At 46.2% G+C, this 13,757-nt stretch overlaps 1 protein-coding gene across 1 annotated transcript in view; it reads left to right on the top strand.

The window, feature by feature from the left end:
* The window catches only part of LOC139789118 (ubiquitin-associated protein 2-like), a 102,665-nt gene that overhangs the window by 30,919 nt on the left and 57,989 nt on the right, over nucleotides 1-13,757 (top strand).

The following is a 13,757-nucleotide window of genomic DNA, read 5'->3' as shown; positions in this document are numbered from 1 at the left end:
ATGGATAGGAATGGCATCATAGTGATTATGTGTCAGTATTGCAAGGATTTGTAACTATCTGGAATGGAATCTCCTGAAGGAATTAGAGGAATATTGTTATGTCTTTAGGTTTGTCAGCTCTATAAATGTTTCTTCATTTGTGTTTTAATCCGCTGCAGTCTTATATACAAATTTAAAAACTTTTCAGACACTTTTTTTTTTACACTCCTGTTATGTATTTCTCAGATCTTCAATTTAAAGTGCAGGTCTGGTTCTCCCACTGTCCTCCACCCCATGTTAAAAAGGATGTGGTAGAGTTAGAAAAGGCTTTTCAAGGTACTGGGAAGACTGCATTTCTGGTGTGTAAGGAACAAGCAGATTAGGACCTCTCCACTTGCAAAAGAGAAGGCTGAGTTGGGTGTATGGTAGAGATCTGTAAAATTTCTGTGAAGAAGGTTAGTGGATAAGGGAAAAGCTGTGGATAATATCTACCTAGACTTTAAAGACTTTGACCATGTTTCCCACAGCATTCTCCTACAGAAGCTGCCAGCTCATGACTTGGATGAGTAAATGCTTTGCTGGGTTAAAAACTGACTGTCTGGCTTAGCCCAAAGAGTTGTGGTGAAAGGAGTTAAATCCAGATGGTGGCCAGTCACCAGTGGTGTTCCCTAGGGCTCAGTGTTGGGGCCAGTTCTGTTTAATGTCTTGATCTATGATCTGCATGAAAGGATCAAGTGCACCCTCAGCAAATTTGCAGATGACACCAAGTTGGGTGGGAGAGTTGATCTGCCTGAGGGTAGGAAGGTTCTGCAGAGGGACCTGGACAGGCTGGATTGAGGGGCTGAAATCAGTTGTGTGAGGTTCAACAAGGTCAAGTGCTGGGTCCTGTACTTGGGTCACAACAACCCCAGGCAATGCTCCAGGGTTGGGGCAGAGATCATCCCCCTGTGCTGGGCACTGATGAGGCCACATTTTGAATCCTGGGCTCAGTTCTGGGTCCCTCAGGACAAGAAGGACATTGAGGGGTTGGAATGTGTCCAGAGAAGGACAACGGAGCTGAGGAAGGATCTGGAGCACAAGTCTTATGAGAAGTGGCTGAGAGAGCTGAGGCTGTTAAGCCTGGAGAAGAGGAGGCTGAGGGGAGACCTTATTATTCTCTACAACTCCCTGAGAGGAGGTTGGAGCCAGGGGGTGTTGGTCTCTTCTCCCAAGGAACAAGTGATAGAACAAGAGGAAATGGCCTCAAGTTGAGCCAGGGGAGGTTTAGATTGGATTTAGAAACAATTTTTTCCCTGAAAGGGGATGTAAAAGCCATGTAGATATGGTGCTGAGGGAGATGGTTTAGTGGTGGGCTTGGCAGTGTGCTAGGTTAATTGTTGGACTTGATGATCTTAAAGGAATTTTCCAATCAAAACAATTTATGAATGTAGAACAGACATTCGGGAGGTCACAATCTGAAGTCCATTCAGTTTTGCTGTATTTGATACTGCATTGGTTAGGAAGCTGTGTGTCATTGTCCTGGTTTGAGCCAGGATAAAGGTGATTTTCTGTCTTGTACTTTTGCTTTTAGCTAAGTCTCTTGTAAGTAGTTGCACTTGCTGAAATTAACAGCAAGTTTATCGGTCAGTGTCTGCTCCTAGGACTGATAACACTTGATTTTTATAGTTACTGCTAGAGGCTGATTTGCAGAGCCAAGGACACTGCTCAGCTCTGAGGAACATTTTACCCTCCAGAAGGAATAAAGAGGTCCCACCTGCAGCCCTCCTTTGGGGAGGAATGGACAAGATAGATGCCAGAATTGACCAGAGTATTCCATCCCATACACTTCATACTCAATATAAATTTGAGGCATCACGAGGGTGAAGCATTTTTCCAGCTTCCGGTTTCCTGCCCTTCCTGCCTTTTCCTGCTTCCCTTTCTTCACCCGTTCCCCGTTTCCTTCGGCATCTTGGGAGGATTCCATCCGTTCGTCTGCCTGTGGTCCTGATCCGTGCCAGCCCATATCTGTGTGTTCCTGCCTCCAGTTCCCGATTGCTGCCGACTCCAGGAGTCCAGCCTGGACTTTCCCAGGGCTGCCCTGCAGCCTCGGTGGTGACGTGAGAGTTATTGGGGAAAAAGGGGGGAGGAACATGGTATCAATTGTCCTGTATATTTATATATATTTAGTAATTTTTCCTATTTATCATTACTGTTTCATTAAGGTTGTGTAGTTTAGTTTCCAACCCATAAGTCTCTCTCCCTTATTCTCTCTCCTTTCTTTATCAGGGAGGAGAGAGAGATTAATAGAGAGCATCTGTCACTCGGTTTAATTGCCGGGCCAGTGTTAAACCGAGACAGTCATGTAATTTTTTAATTTTTTCTTATATTAACCTGAACTTACATTAAAGCCAAGCTATTTATTTTGTTTTAAACATAACTTTAGAATTGAAACTTTTATGCATATGCTTCTAAAAGTGGTTGCTTGAGTACATGCAATCAATATAAGAAAACTGATCCAATGCTTCTATCTTTATGTTGACTAATAAGACAAAAGTTATTTGAATTATTAAATATAATTTCACTGTTTGTTTTGGTAGTATGGAATACCCAGAATATAAACTTTCTGTACTTAGTTTCCTTATCTCTTTATAAAGCTTAAACCTCTGTCATCTCAGCATCTCCTGGGAAGATGGCTGGCTCTGCCTTTCCAGATCAGAGACCAGGGCTGTTCAGTTACTGTGTAGTCAGAGATAAGCACAAATCTTACTTGTTGCCTGCCATTCCAATCTGCATTTCATAGAATCACAGAATGTTAGGGGTTGGAAGGAACCTGTAGAGATCTAGTCCAACCCCCCTGCCAAAGCAGGATAACCTAGGGCAGGCCACCTTTCAGCTGTTCTTAGGCCTCTTTCTTAACTTTAAAGTGTCTTCATCTAATTTAAACTTGTCAGTGTGACAATCTGTGTTTTGAAATAAAGCACCTCTATTGCAGTGGAAGGATTTAGGTCTGCAAACTCAGCTAACTGGATTTTCTACAGAATAGGCTATTAAGTTAATGGGATCTTAGTTGTGGTACTGCACACTTTTCTCATGCTCCCACACAGTGTGTGGGGTTTTTCTGGGGAAAGAAACATTGTGAATGAGATGAACAATTCTTTCCATGCAAGGCGAGTATCAGAGTGAATACTTGATTGTGTGATTGAGTGTTTTGAATTCTCCATGGGTTTTAGTGGAAAGAGATCTTGCTCCCTGCCTGGGTATAAGTATTGACTTCTCTAGAATTCATTCCAAAAAAGAAAAATATAAATTGAATAAGTGATGTGAACCTAGTCAACTGAGGGAGATATGCTGGAGAGCAGGGGGAAAAAACCCAACAATACACAGTTGAAAAGAGATACAATATTAAAGGAAACAAAGCCATGTTAAAAACAGTTAATAATTTTAAATTATGCTGGTGTCACAGTTTTAGCCAATAGCTAACTAGGTGACAGATGCTCTTTGTTATCTCCCCACTACCCTCCTCAGAGGAAGATAAAAAGTAAATAAGGGAGAGTGACTTTAAGGCTGGGAAAAAATCACTAGATGGTGAATTACATACAAATATCTACAAATGTGTAAATATATTCAAAGATATAAATAAATATATAAATATGGGATCCACACTCCTCAGTTGGCAATTACTTCCCCGACTGGACTCAGCAACAGATGGGGGTGCCCAAGTCTAGGGTCCCAGTGATGGTCCACAACAGCCTTGGAGTGGCTGAGCCAGTCCCACTCAGGGAGGCAGGGGATGGCAGTCTGTCTTGATGAACAATCCCTCCTGGGAGAGAATGGGATGCAGGAGCAACATGGGGAGGTATGACAAACAAGCAAACCCCAATCCTGCCAGCACCATAGAGGCCAGCAGAGGGTTCTTGGGAGCCATTTTATACTGAGCACCATGGGAAGGAATAATGTGATTGTTTCATTTGGGTCAGTCACCTGGCCCATCCTCTCCTTCCCATAGGGGAGCACAGCTGCTCCCCCTATTGTAACTGCCACAGCAACTGGCTGCTGGTGGGGTTCAGGGCAGTCTCAGGTCAGTATGGTTAGAGGAAATAAGTTATGCTCTTTATGTTACAAACATAAACTGGTGTTGCTGCTGGGAGGAATTGGTCTTGTTTTGTTTTCTGGTGTACTTGAACTCAATCAGAGGATTTATCTAAAACTAACTAAAGCCAAAAAAGAAAAAAAGGAGGCAAACAGCATGGAAGCTGGGGACAACAGGGTTTTTTTGTGGCTTATCCTGGTATAAAGGTGACTGTTTTTCTGGCATTTAACAAGCAGGGAACTGGTTTGGACAGCTGATCCAACAGTGAACTAATAATTTGTTTTCTGATAGTGGTTTTGTGTATGTGTAAAACTGTCAGAGAGAGCAGAGCTTGTGATCACTGGTGAGAAAGATCTCTGTTCTTGTTTTGATGTAAATGGGGTTTAAGCTATAGTGGGATTGCATGCTCAGAATTTGAGTTCCTGCCCTGAATTGTGGTGTGAAGCCTGTTTGCTCACTGACCTTTTAGTCACTGTTAAAAAGCATCAAAAGTTTGAAAATACTTAATGGGCATTTTTAATTGCTTCAAGACTAATTTCTCTGTGTTAAATGACTGTGCCTTCTTAGTGTTTTAAGGCCATGTTTTAATTTCCACAGCTGAGATAAATTAATTTCTTAGCATAAGAATATCATAGAATCATAGAATTTTCAGGGTTGGAAGGGACCATTAAGATCATCCAGCCATGGGCAGGGACACCTCCCACCAGCTCAGGTTGCTCAGAGCCCTGTCCAGCCTGGCCTTAAAAACTTCCAGGGATGGGGCTTCCACCACCTCTCTGGGCAACCTGTGCCAGTGTCTTACCACCCTCATGGTAAAGAACTTCTTCCTAATGTCTAATCTAAATCTCCCCACCTCTACTTTGAATCTATTCCCCCATGTCCTATCACTACGTGACATCCTAAAAAGTCCCTCCCCAGCTTTCTTGTAGGCCCCCTTCAGATGCTGGAAGGCCACAATAAGGTCTCCTCAGAGCCTTTTCCTCTCCAGACTGAATAGCCCCAACTCTCTCAGTCTGTCTTCATAGGAGAGGTGCTCCAGCCCTCTGATCATCCTCGTGGCCCTTCTCTGGACACGCTCCAGCACATCCACGTCCCTCCTGTAAAAGGGGCTCCAGAACTGGACGCAGTACTCCAGGTGGGGTCTCACGAGAACAGAGGGGGAGAATCACCTCCCTTGACCTGCTGGCCACGCTTCTCTTGATGCAGCCGAGGATACAGTTGGCTTTCTGGGCTGCAAGTGTACACTGATGGATCACAGAATCATACAATCAGACAGGTTGGAAAGAACCCCTGAGATCATCAAGTCCAACCCTTGATCCACTACAGCTGTGGTTCCCAGACCAGGGCACTGAGTGCCACATCAGTCTCTTCTTAAAAACCTCCAGGGACACAGAATCCACCACCTCCCTGGGCAGCCCATTCCAATGCCTGATCACCCTCTGTAAAGAATTTCTTCCTAGTATCTAACCTAAACCTCCCCTGGCAGAGCTTAAGCCCATGCCCTCTTGTCTTACTGATAGATGCCTGGGAGAAGAGACTGACACCCCCCCCTGGCTACAACCTCCTTTCAGGGCATTGTAGAGAGTGATGAGGTCTCCCCTGAGCCTCCTCTTCTCCAGACTAAACACCCCCAATTCCCTCAGCCCTTTCTCATAGGACTTGTGCTCGAGTCCCTTCACAGCCTCGTTGCCCTTGTCTGGACCTGCTCCGGCACCTCAATCTCCTTCCTCAACTGAGGGGCCCAGAACTGGACACAGCACTCAAGGTGTGGCCTCACCAGCGCCGAGTACAGGGGAAGAATCACTTCCCTGGACCTGCTGGCCACACTGTTCCGGATACAGGCCAGGATGCCATTGGCCTTCTTGGCCACCTGGGCATACTGCTGGCTCATGTTCAGCTTCCTGTCAACCCAAACTCCCAGGTCCCTTTCTGCCTGGCTGCTCTCTCTCCAGCCACTCTGTGCCCAGTCTGGAGCTCCCCATGGGGTTGTTGTGGCCAAAGTGCAGGACCAGGCACTTGGCCGTGTTGAACCTCATCCCATTGGAATCGGCCCAACTCTCCAGTCTGTCCAGGTCCCTTTGCAGAGCCCTCCTGCCTTCCAGCTGAGCCACACTCCCCCCCAACTTGGTGTCATCTGCAAATTTGCTAATGGTGGACTCAATGCCCTCACCTAAATCATCAATGAAGTTGTTAAACAGAACTGGGCCCAGCACTGATCCCTGTGGGACACCACTTGTGAGCAGCTGCCAATTGGATGCAGCACCATTCACCACCACTCTCTGGGCTCGGCCCTCCAGCCAGTTCCTAACCCAGCACAGAGTGCCCCTGTCTGAGCCGTGGGCTGACAGCTTTTTCAGGAGAATGCTATGGGAGACGGTGTCAATGGCTTTGCTGAAGTCCAGGTAGACTCCATCCATCCACAGCCTTCCCCTCATCCACCAGGTGGGTCACCTGATCATAAAAGGAAATCAGGTTGGTCAGACAGGACCTGCCCTTCCTAAACCCATGCTGGCTGGGTCTGATCCCCTGTCCATCCTGTAGGTGCTGTGTGATTGCCCCCAGGATGATCTGCTCCATAACCTTGCCAGGCACTGAGGTCAGGCTGACAGGCCTGGAGTTTCCTGGGTCCTCCTTCCAGCCCTTTTTGTGGATTGGTGTGACATTCACCAACTTCCAATCATCTGGGACCTCCCCAGTGAGCCAGGACTGTCGGTAAATAATTGAGTGTCTTGGTGAACTCTTCCCCAGCTCCCTCATCACCCTGGGGTGGATCCCGTCTGGTCCCATAGACTTGTGAAGATCCAAGTGGCTCAGCAGGTGGCTAACTGTTCCCTCCTGGATTACAGGGGGGCTGTAACTTCTGTAACTTCTCATCCACCAGCACCCCCAAGTCCTTTTCCTTGCCATTGTCTTCTGTGACTTCAGGAGTGTGGCTGGAGCTCTTGACAGTGAAGACTGAGGTAAAGAGGACATTGAGAACCCCAGCCTTCTCCATATCACTTGTCACTAGTTATCCTTTTTCCTTTCTGAGGGAGCCCACACCTTCCCTAGTCTTCCTTTTGCTGTTAATATACCTGTAGACATTTTTGCTGTTCCCCTTGATGTCCCTGCATAGATTTAATTCTAACTGAGCTTTTGCTTTTCTAAACAGCTCTTTTGCTGCTCGGACAGCTTCCTTACACCCCCCCCCATATATGATAGGCTGTTTGAATTTGGATTAAAATTATTCCTTATTTTCAGGGGACCACCTTAACTGGATAAGAGCAGCAGCTCCAGGAAATGGTAAAACCAGTTTAAGAAGTTCCTATTTTAATGAATTTCCTGTCCCTCCCCTCACCACTGGTTCTTCTCCTTGCCCTAATTCACTGCAAGTTTTAAGACATTTCTGGACCTCCAAAATGTCTACTACCTACTTTTTCAAGGGCTTCTTAGAAGCACCAGAATGGCAGGATAGCTTTACCCACATTTTGATGAAAGAGTTTATCCACATCATATAGAAGATGACAACTTCTAGCTACAGAGGAACTATACAAACCTGCAGGTGTTCCCCTCTAGGACTTTTTCCCACTGTACTTTGGCCAGCAGATCCCTGAAGTGATTAAAGTCTGTACACATAAAGTTCAGGGTTGTAGCCTTGGAATACATCTTCCTAGATGTCCTGAGGATCTGAAATTCAAGTGCTTCATGATCACTGCAGCCAAGGTTGTCCCTGAGCCTCACGTTGGTCACCAGCCCTTCTCTGTTGGTGAGAACAAGGTCCAGCATAGCACCTTTTCTTGTTGGTTCCTCTAGCATTTGGAGGAGGAAGTTATCATCTATGCATTCCAGGAACATCCCGGATTGCTGATGCCTTGCTGTGTTGGCCCTCCAGCAGATGTCAGAGTGGCTGAAATCACCCACAAGGACCAGGGCCTGTGAAGGAAAAGCCTCTTCTGTCTGCCTATAGAGGGCCACATCTGCTTGGTTCTGCTGGTCAGGTGGCCTACAGCAGACCCCTACTGTAACATCGCCTTCTCCCTTCTTCCCTTTAATCTTAACCCATATGCACTCAATTGGTTTGTCATCCTTCCCCAGGTGGAGCTCCATCGATTCCAGTTGGTCACTGATGTAGAGAGCAACACCTCCTCCCCTCCTACCCTGCCTGTCCTTCCTAAAGAGCTTGAACCCATCTATCCCTACATTCCAGTCATGGGAATCATTCCACCAAATTTCAGTAACAGCCACTATGTCATAGCTTTCCAGCAGCACAGTGGCCCTTAATTCATCCTGTTTGTTGCCCAAGCTGCAAGCATTTGCATAGAGGCACTTCAGCTGGGCTGGCTGTATCACCCTCTTAGGTGAATCCCCCTTGATTCCTTTGGGGTGTCTTGGTGCATCCTCTCTGGCTTGCCTCAGGGCAACAAGTTGAGCCCTTACTAGCACTCCATCCCTCTGCCCCTGGTGTGCTGCCCCACTTTTTGTTACAAGCAAGCATGAGATTATTAACCCTTTCCCCCCCTTCAAATCTAGTTTAAAGCCCTATCAGAGAGCCCTGCTAGCTCCTGCTCCAGAATCCTTTTCCCCCTCTGGGACAAATGCATCCCATGATTTGCTTATAGCTCTGGTGCCTCGTATACCAAGTCATGATCATAGAACTCAAAGCCCCATTGACAACACCAGTCCCGGAGTCATGAATTGACCTGTTGTTTTTTCCTATGTATTCGCTTATTCATCGCTGATGTCAGAGGGATGGAGGAGAACACAACTTGAGCTCCCAATCCCTTCACCAGTTGCCCCAAGGCCCTGAAATCTCTTTTAATTGATTGTGTGTCTCTCATTCTTACGTCATCACTACCCACCTGAAAGACCAGAAATGGTAATTTCAGAATATATTGGTGATCTGGTTGTGTCAAAGAGAATATCAGCCCTTCCCACTGGCATCTTATATTAATGACCATGATGTATGAGATTCTATGTCTGAGTTAGGGTGGTCTTTCAGTGGTGAGTACTCATTGTGCCATATTTTGAATTAGTTCTTTGTAAGTGTCTTTTCTAGCTTTGAATTTAGTGTTTTCTGTAACCCCACTGGTTTGGTACTTTTGTCTCCATTAGAGTGCTTTTTGTTGCATTTGTTGATTAAACCTAATTTCAGTTCTGATAGAAAGCATAGACACAGCTTTATGAAGTTAAGGGAATCCACTTGAACTTCAAGTTCAGGATTAACTTCCAAAGTGATCTGGTATAAAAAGGCCCTTGCTGGCTAGTAGTCTAGGACTGTGCATGGAACTTCAGGAACAATATGATTTCTTTCTAGCAATTTCTAAAATTGTTAGAGGTTTTTATTGCTGTTTTTAGCCAGTATTTTATTGTGACCATGCTGCTGCAACATCTTACATATGCCTCGCTTGCTAAAACTTCTGTTTAATATGCTATGGTTATTTTTTCAGACTTTGGTACTTGGGAGCCTGGGGAGACTTATCTCCTCTTCTAAAATCTATTTGTACTTTCATGTCAGCTATTTCAGCAAATTTCTCTGTAATTAATGTGCACTTCACTCAAAAATATTTATGCTTGACTGTTTCTGTGATTCACAGCTCCCAATTGGTCTTGTAGCTGAGCTTGTCAAAAACCTGTTGATCTCTCTTATGTGCATCATTAATAAATGCTGTTTAATGCTGTATTGATAATTGCAGGAAATAAATTTATTACATAGATGGCCCCTACAGTGTCCCCAAGTAAACTTCTTTAGCTGATTCTACTCTTAGAAAAAATTACTGGGGAGAAAGATAATCTGAAGTACAATGACTTGTGTGCATCTGAGAGCTGTGACCCCATTATGCCATAGATCAGCTTCCCAGATTGGGGATTTTAGCTGAGCAAAATAGAGAAGAGCAGTAGAATAGGTAGGCTGAGCAAAGAGTTTCAAAGGCTGAGCTACAATCAGTTTGGTACAGCAGGGTCTAGGGCACTGTTTATGGCAGACTGAAGAGTACAGCTCCATGTCTGGGCTTGGTGAAGAGGTATGGTGATTGCCAGGTTGCAGCTGTAGATGCTGTTACCTCTTTCCTTACCTCTGTCTTCTCAGTTGGAATCAGTTGTGAAGAGAGAGTAAAGCGGGGAAAACGTAGAGATAGTAGGCCTGGCCTAGTGTCAGGCTTTGGTTCTTCTGTGTTAATTGTGTTGCTGAATAGGTACTCCTTCCTCTGCAGGTTTGTATAGTTCCTCTGTAGCTAGAAGTTGTCATCTTCTATATGATGTGGATAAACTCTTTCATCAAAATGTGGGTAAAGCTATCCTGCCATTCTGGTGCTTCTAAGAAGCCCTTGAAAAAGTAGGTAGTAGACATTTTGGAGGTCCAGAAATGTCTTAAAACTTGCAGTGAACTAGGGCAAGGAGAAGAACCAGTGGTGAGGGGAGGGACAGGAAATTCATTAAAATAGGAACTTCTTAAACTGGTTTTACCATTTCATGGAGCTGCTGCTCTTATTCAGTTAAGGTGGTCCCCTGAAAATAAGGAATAATTTTAATCCAAATTCAAACAGCCTATCATATATGGGGGGGGGGTGTAAGGAAGCTGTCCGAGCAGCAAAAGAGCTGTTTAGAAAAGCAAAAGCTCAGTTAGAATTAAATCTATGCAGGGACATCAAGGGGAACAGCAAAAATGTCTACAGGTATATTAACAGCAAAAGGAAGACTAGGGAAGGTGTGGGCTCCCTCAGAAAGGAAAAAGGATAACTAGTGACAAGTGATATGGAGAAGGCTGGGGTTCTCAATGTCCTCTTTACCTCAGTCTTCACTGTCAAGAGCTCCAGCCACACTCCTGAAGTCACAGAAGACAATGGCAAGGAAAAGGACTTGGGGGTGCTGGTGGATGAGAAGTTACAGAAGTTACAGCCCCCCTGTAATCCAGGAGGGAACAGTTAGCCACCTGCTGAGCCACTTGGATCTTCACAAGTCTATGGGACCAGACGGGATCCACCCCAGGGTGATGAGGGAGCTGGGGAAGAGTTCACCAAGACACTCAATTATTTACCGACAGTCCTGGCTCACTGGGGAGGTCCCAGATGATTGGAAGTTGGTGAATGTCACACCAATCCACAAAAAGGGCTGGAAGGAGGACCCAGGAAACTCCAGGCCTGTCAGCCTGACCTCAGTGCCTGGCAAGGTTATGGAGCAGATCATCCTGGGGGCAATCACACAGCACCTACAGGATGGACAGGGGATCAGACCCAGCCAGCATGGGTTTAGGAAGGGCAGGTCCTGTCTGACCAACCTGATTTCCTTTTATGATCAGGTGACCCACCTGGTGGATGAGGGGAAGGCTGTGGATGGATGGAGTCTACCTGGACTTCAGCAAAGCCATTGACACCGTCTCCCATAGCATTCTCCTGAAAAAGCTGTCAGCCCACGGCTCAGACAGGGGCACTCTGTGCTGGGTTAGGAACTGGCTGGAGGGCCGAGCCCAGAGAGTGGTGGTGAATGGTGCTGCATCCAATTGGCAGCTGCTCACAAGTGGTGTCCCACAGGGATCAGTGCTGGGCCCAGTTCTGTTTAACAACTTCATTGATGATTTAGGTGAGGGCATTGAGTCCACCATTAGCAAATTTGCAGATGACACCAAGTTGGGGGGGAGTGTGGCTCAGCTGGAAGGCAGGAGGGCTCTGCAAAGGGACCTGGACAGACTGGAGAGTTGGGCCGATTCCAATGGGATGAGGTTCAACACGGCCAAGTGCCTGGTCCTGCACTTTGGCCACAACAACCCCATGGGGAGCTCCAGACTGGGCACAGAGTGGCTGGAGAGAGAGCAGCCAGGCAGAAAGGGACCTGGGAGTTTGGGTTGACAGGAAGCTGAACATGAGCCAGCAGTATGCCCAGGTGGCCAAGAAGGCCAATGGCATCCTGGCCTGTATCCGGAACAGTGTGGCCAGCAGGTCCAGGGAAGTGATTCTTCCCCTGTACTCGGCGCTGGTGAGGCCACACCTTGAGTGCTGTGTCCAGTTCTGGGCCCCTCAGTTGAGGAAGGAGATTGAGGTGCCGGAGCAGGTCCAGACAAGGGCAACGAGGCTGTGAAGGGACTCGAGCACAAGTCCTATGAGAAAGGGCTGAGGGAATTGGGGGTGTTTAGTCTGGAGAAGAGGAGGCTCAGGGGAGACCTCATCACTCTCTACAATGCCCTGAAAGGAGGTTGTAGCCAGGGGGGGGTGTCAGTCTCTTCTCCCAGGCATCTATCAGTAAGACAAGAGGGCATGGGCTTAAGCTCTGCCAGGGGAGGTTTAGGTTAGATACTAGGAAGAAATTCTTTACAGAGGGTGATCAGGCATTGGAATGGGCTGCCCAGGGAGGTGGTGGATTCTGTGTCCCTGGAGGTTTTTAAGAAGAGACTGATGTGGCACTCAGTGCCCTGGTCTGGGAACCACAGCTGTAGTGGATCAAGGGTTGGACTTGATGATCTCAGGGGTTCTTTCCAACCTGTCTGATTGTATGATTCTGTGATCCATCAGTGTACACTTGCAGCCCAGAAAGCCAACTGTATCCTCGGCTGCATCAAGAGAAGCGTGGCCAGCAGGTCAAGGGAGGTGATTCTCCCCCTCTGTTCTCGTGAGACCCCACCTGGAGTACTGCGTCCAGTTCTGGAGCCCCTTTTACAGGAGGGACGTGGATGTGCTGGAGCGTGTCCAGAGAAGGGCCACGAGGATGATCAGAGGGCTGGAGCACCTCTCCTATGAAGACAGACTGAGAGAGTTGGGGCTATTCAGTCTGGAGAGGAAAAGGCTCTGAGGAGACCTTATTGTGGCCTTCCAGCATCTGAAGGGGGCCTACAAGAAAGCTGGGGAGGGACTTTTTAGGATGTCACATAGTGATAGGACATGGGGGAATAGATTCAAAGTAGAGGTGGGGAGATTTAGATTAGACATTAGGAAGAAGTTCTTTACCATGAGGGTGGTAAGACACTGGCACAGGTTGCCCAGAGAGGTGGTGGAAGCCCCATCCCTGGAAGTTTTTAAGGCCAGGCTGGACAGGGCTCTGAGCAACCTGAGCTGGTGGGAGGTGTCCCTGCCCATGGCTGGATGATCTTAATGGTCCCTTCCAACCCTGAAAATTCTATGATTCTGTAATTCTATGATCATGGTTAATTCTGATGTTTGGAGAACCATTTTATTGATGGCTTATAACTTTTGTTTTCTGGTAAACTTCAGTGTTACAGTGACTTATAATTACCACGTAATTCTTGTTTTTAAGCATTGGTTTGTTCTCATTGTACAACTCTTGACCTCTTGTTGTTCTTCTAATACAAGATAATAGTTATAGTCTTCCTCAAAAAACCAACAACCTGGAATATCTCATAGATTGAGGTCCTAAAAAAAGGGGTGGAGTGGGAAAATCTATGTAGAAATATGCCATATATAAGAAATAGTCTCCATCAGCTTATGTAGATGTGTAATTTATTAATGGTTAAGTAATACAAAAATATTCATGCCTTGTTGGCACTATGCAACATGCAAAACTAAAGCCATTCACTGTATCAATAAGTTTGTAAACTGAGGCTGGTAACCAAAATGGTGGTAACAAATATTTCTTGTTGTTAAAAGAAATCAGTATTTTTTTATTGTGGGTGATACGATATAAAGTGTTTGAGTATTTTGAAATGAGCAATTTGAATTTGGCAATTTTCATGTCAGTAGCTGTGGTTAAGGGGGAAGTGGAAGGGATCTTCTGTGGTTGCAGGTTG

This window comes from Heliangelus exortis, chromosome W (assembly GCF_036169615.1).
Source record: "Heliangelus exortis chromosome W, bHelExo1.hap1, whole genome shotgun sequence".
In the NCBI taxonomy this organism is placed as follows: domain Eukaryota; kingdom Metazoa; phylum Chordata; class Aves; order Apodiformes; family Trochilidae; genus Heliangelus; species Heliangelus exortis.
This window is presented reverse-complemented; position numbering and strand designations above follow the sequence as displayed.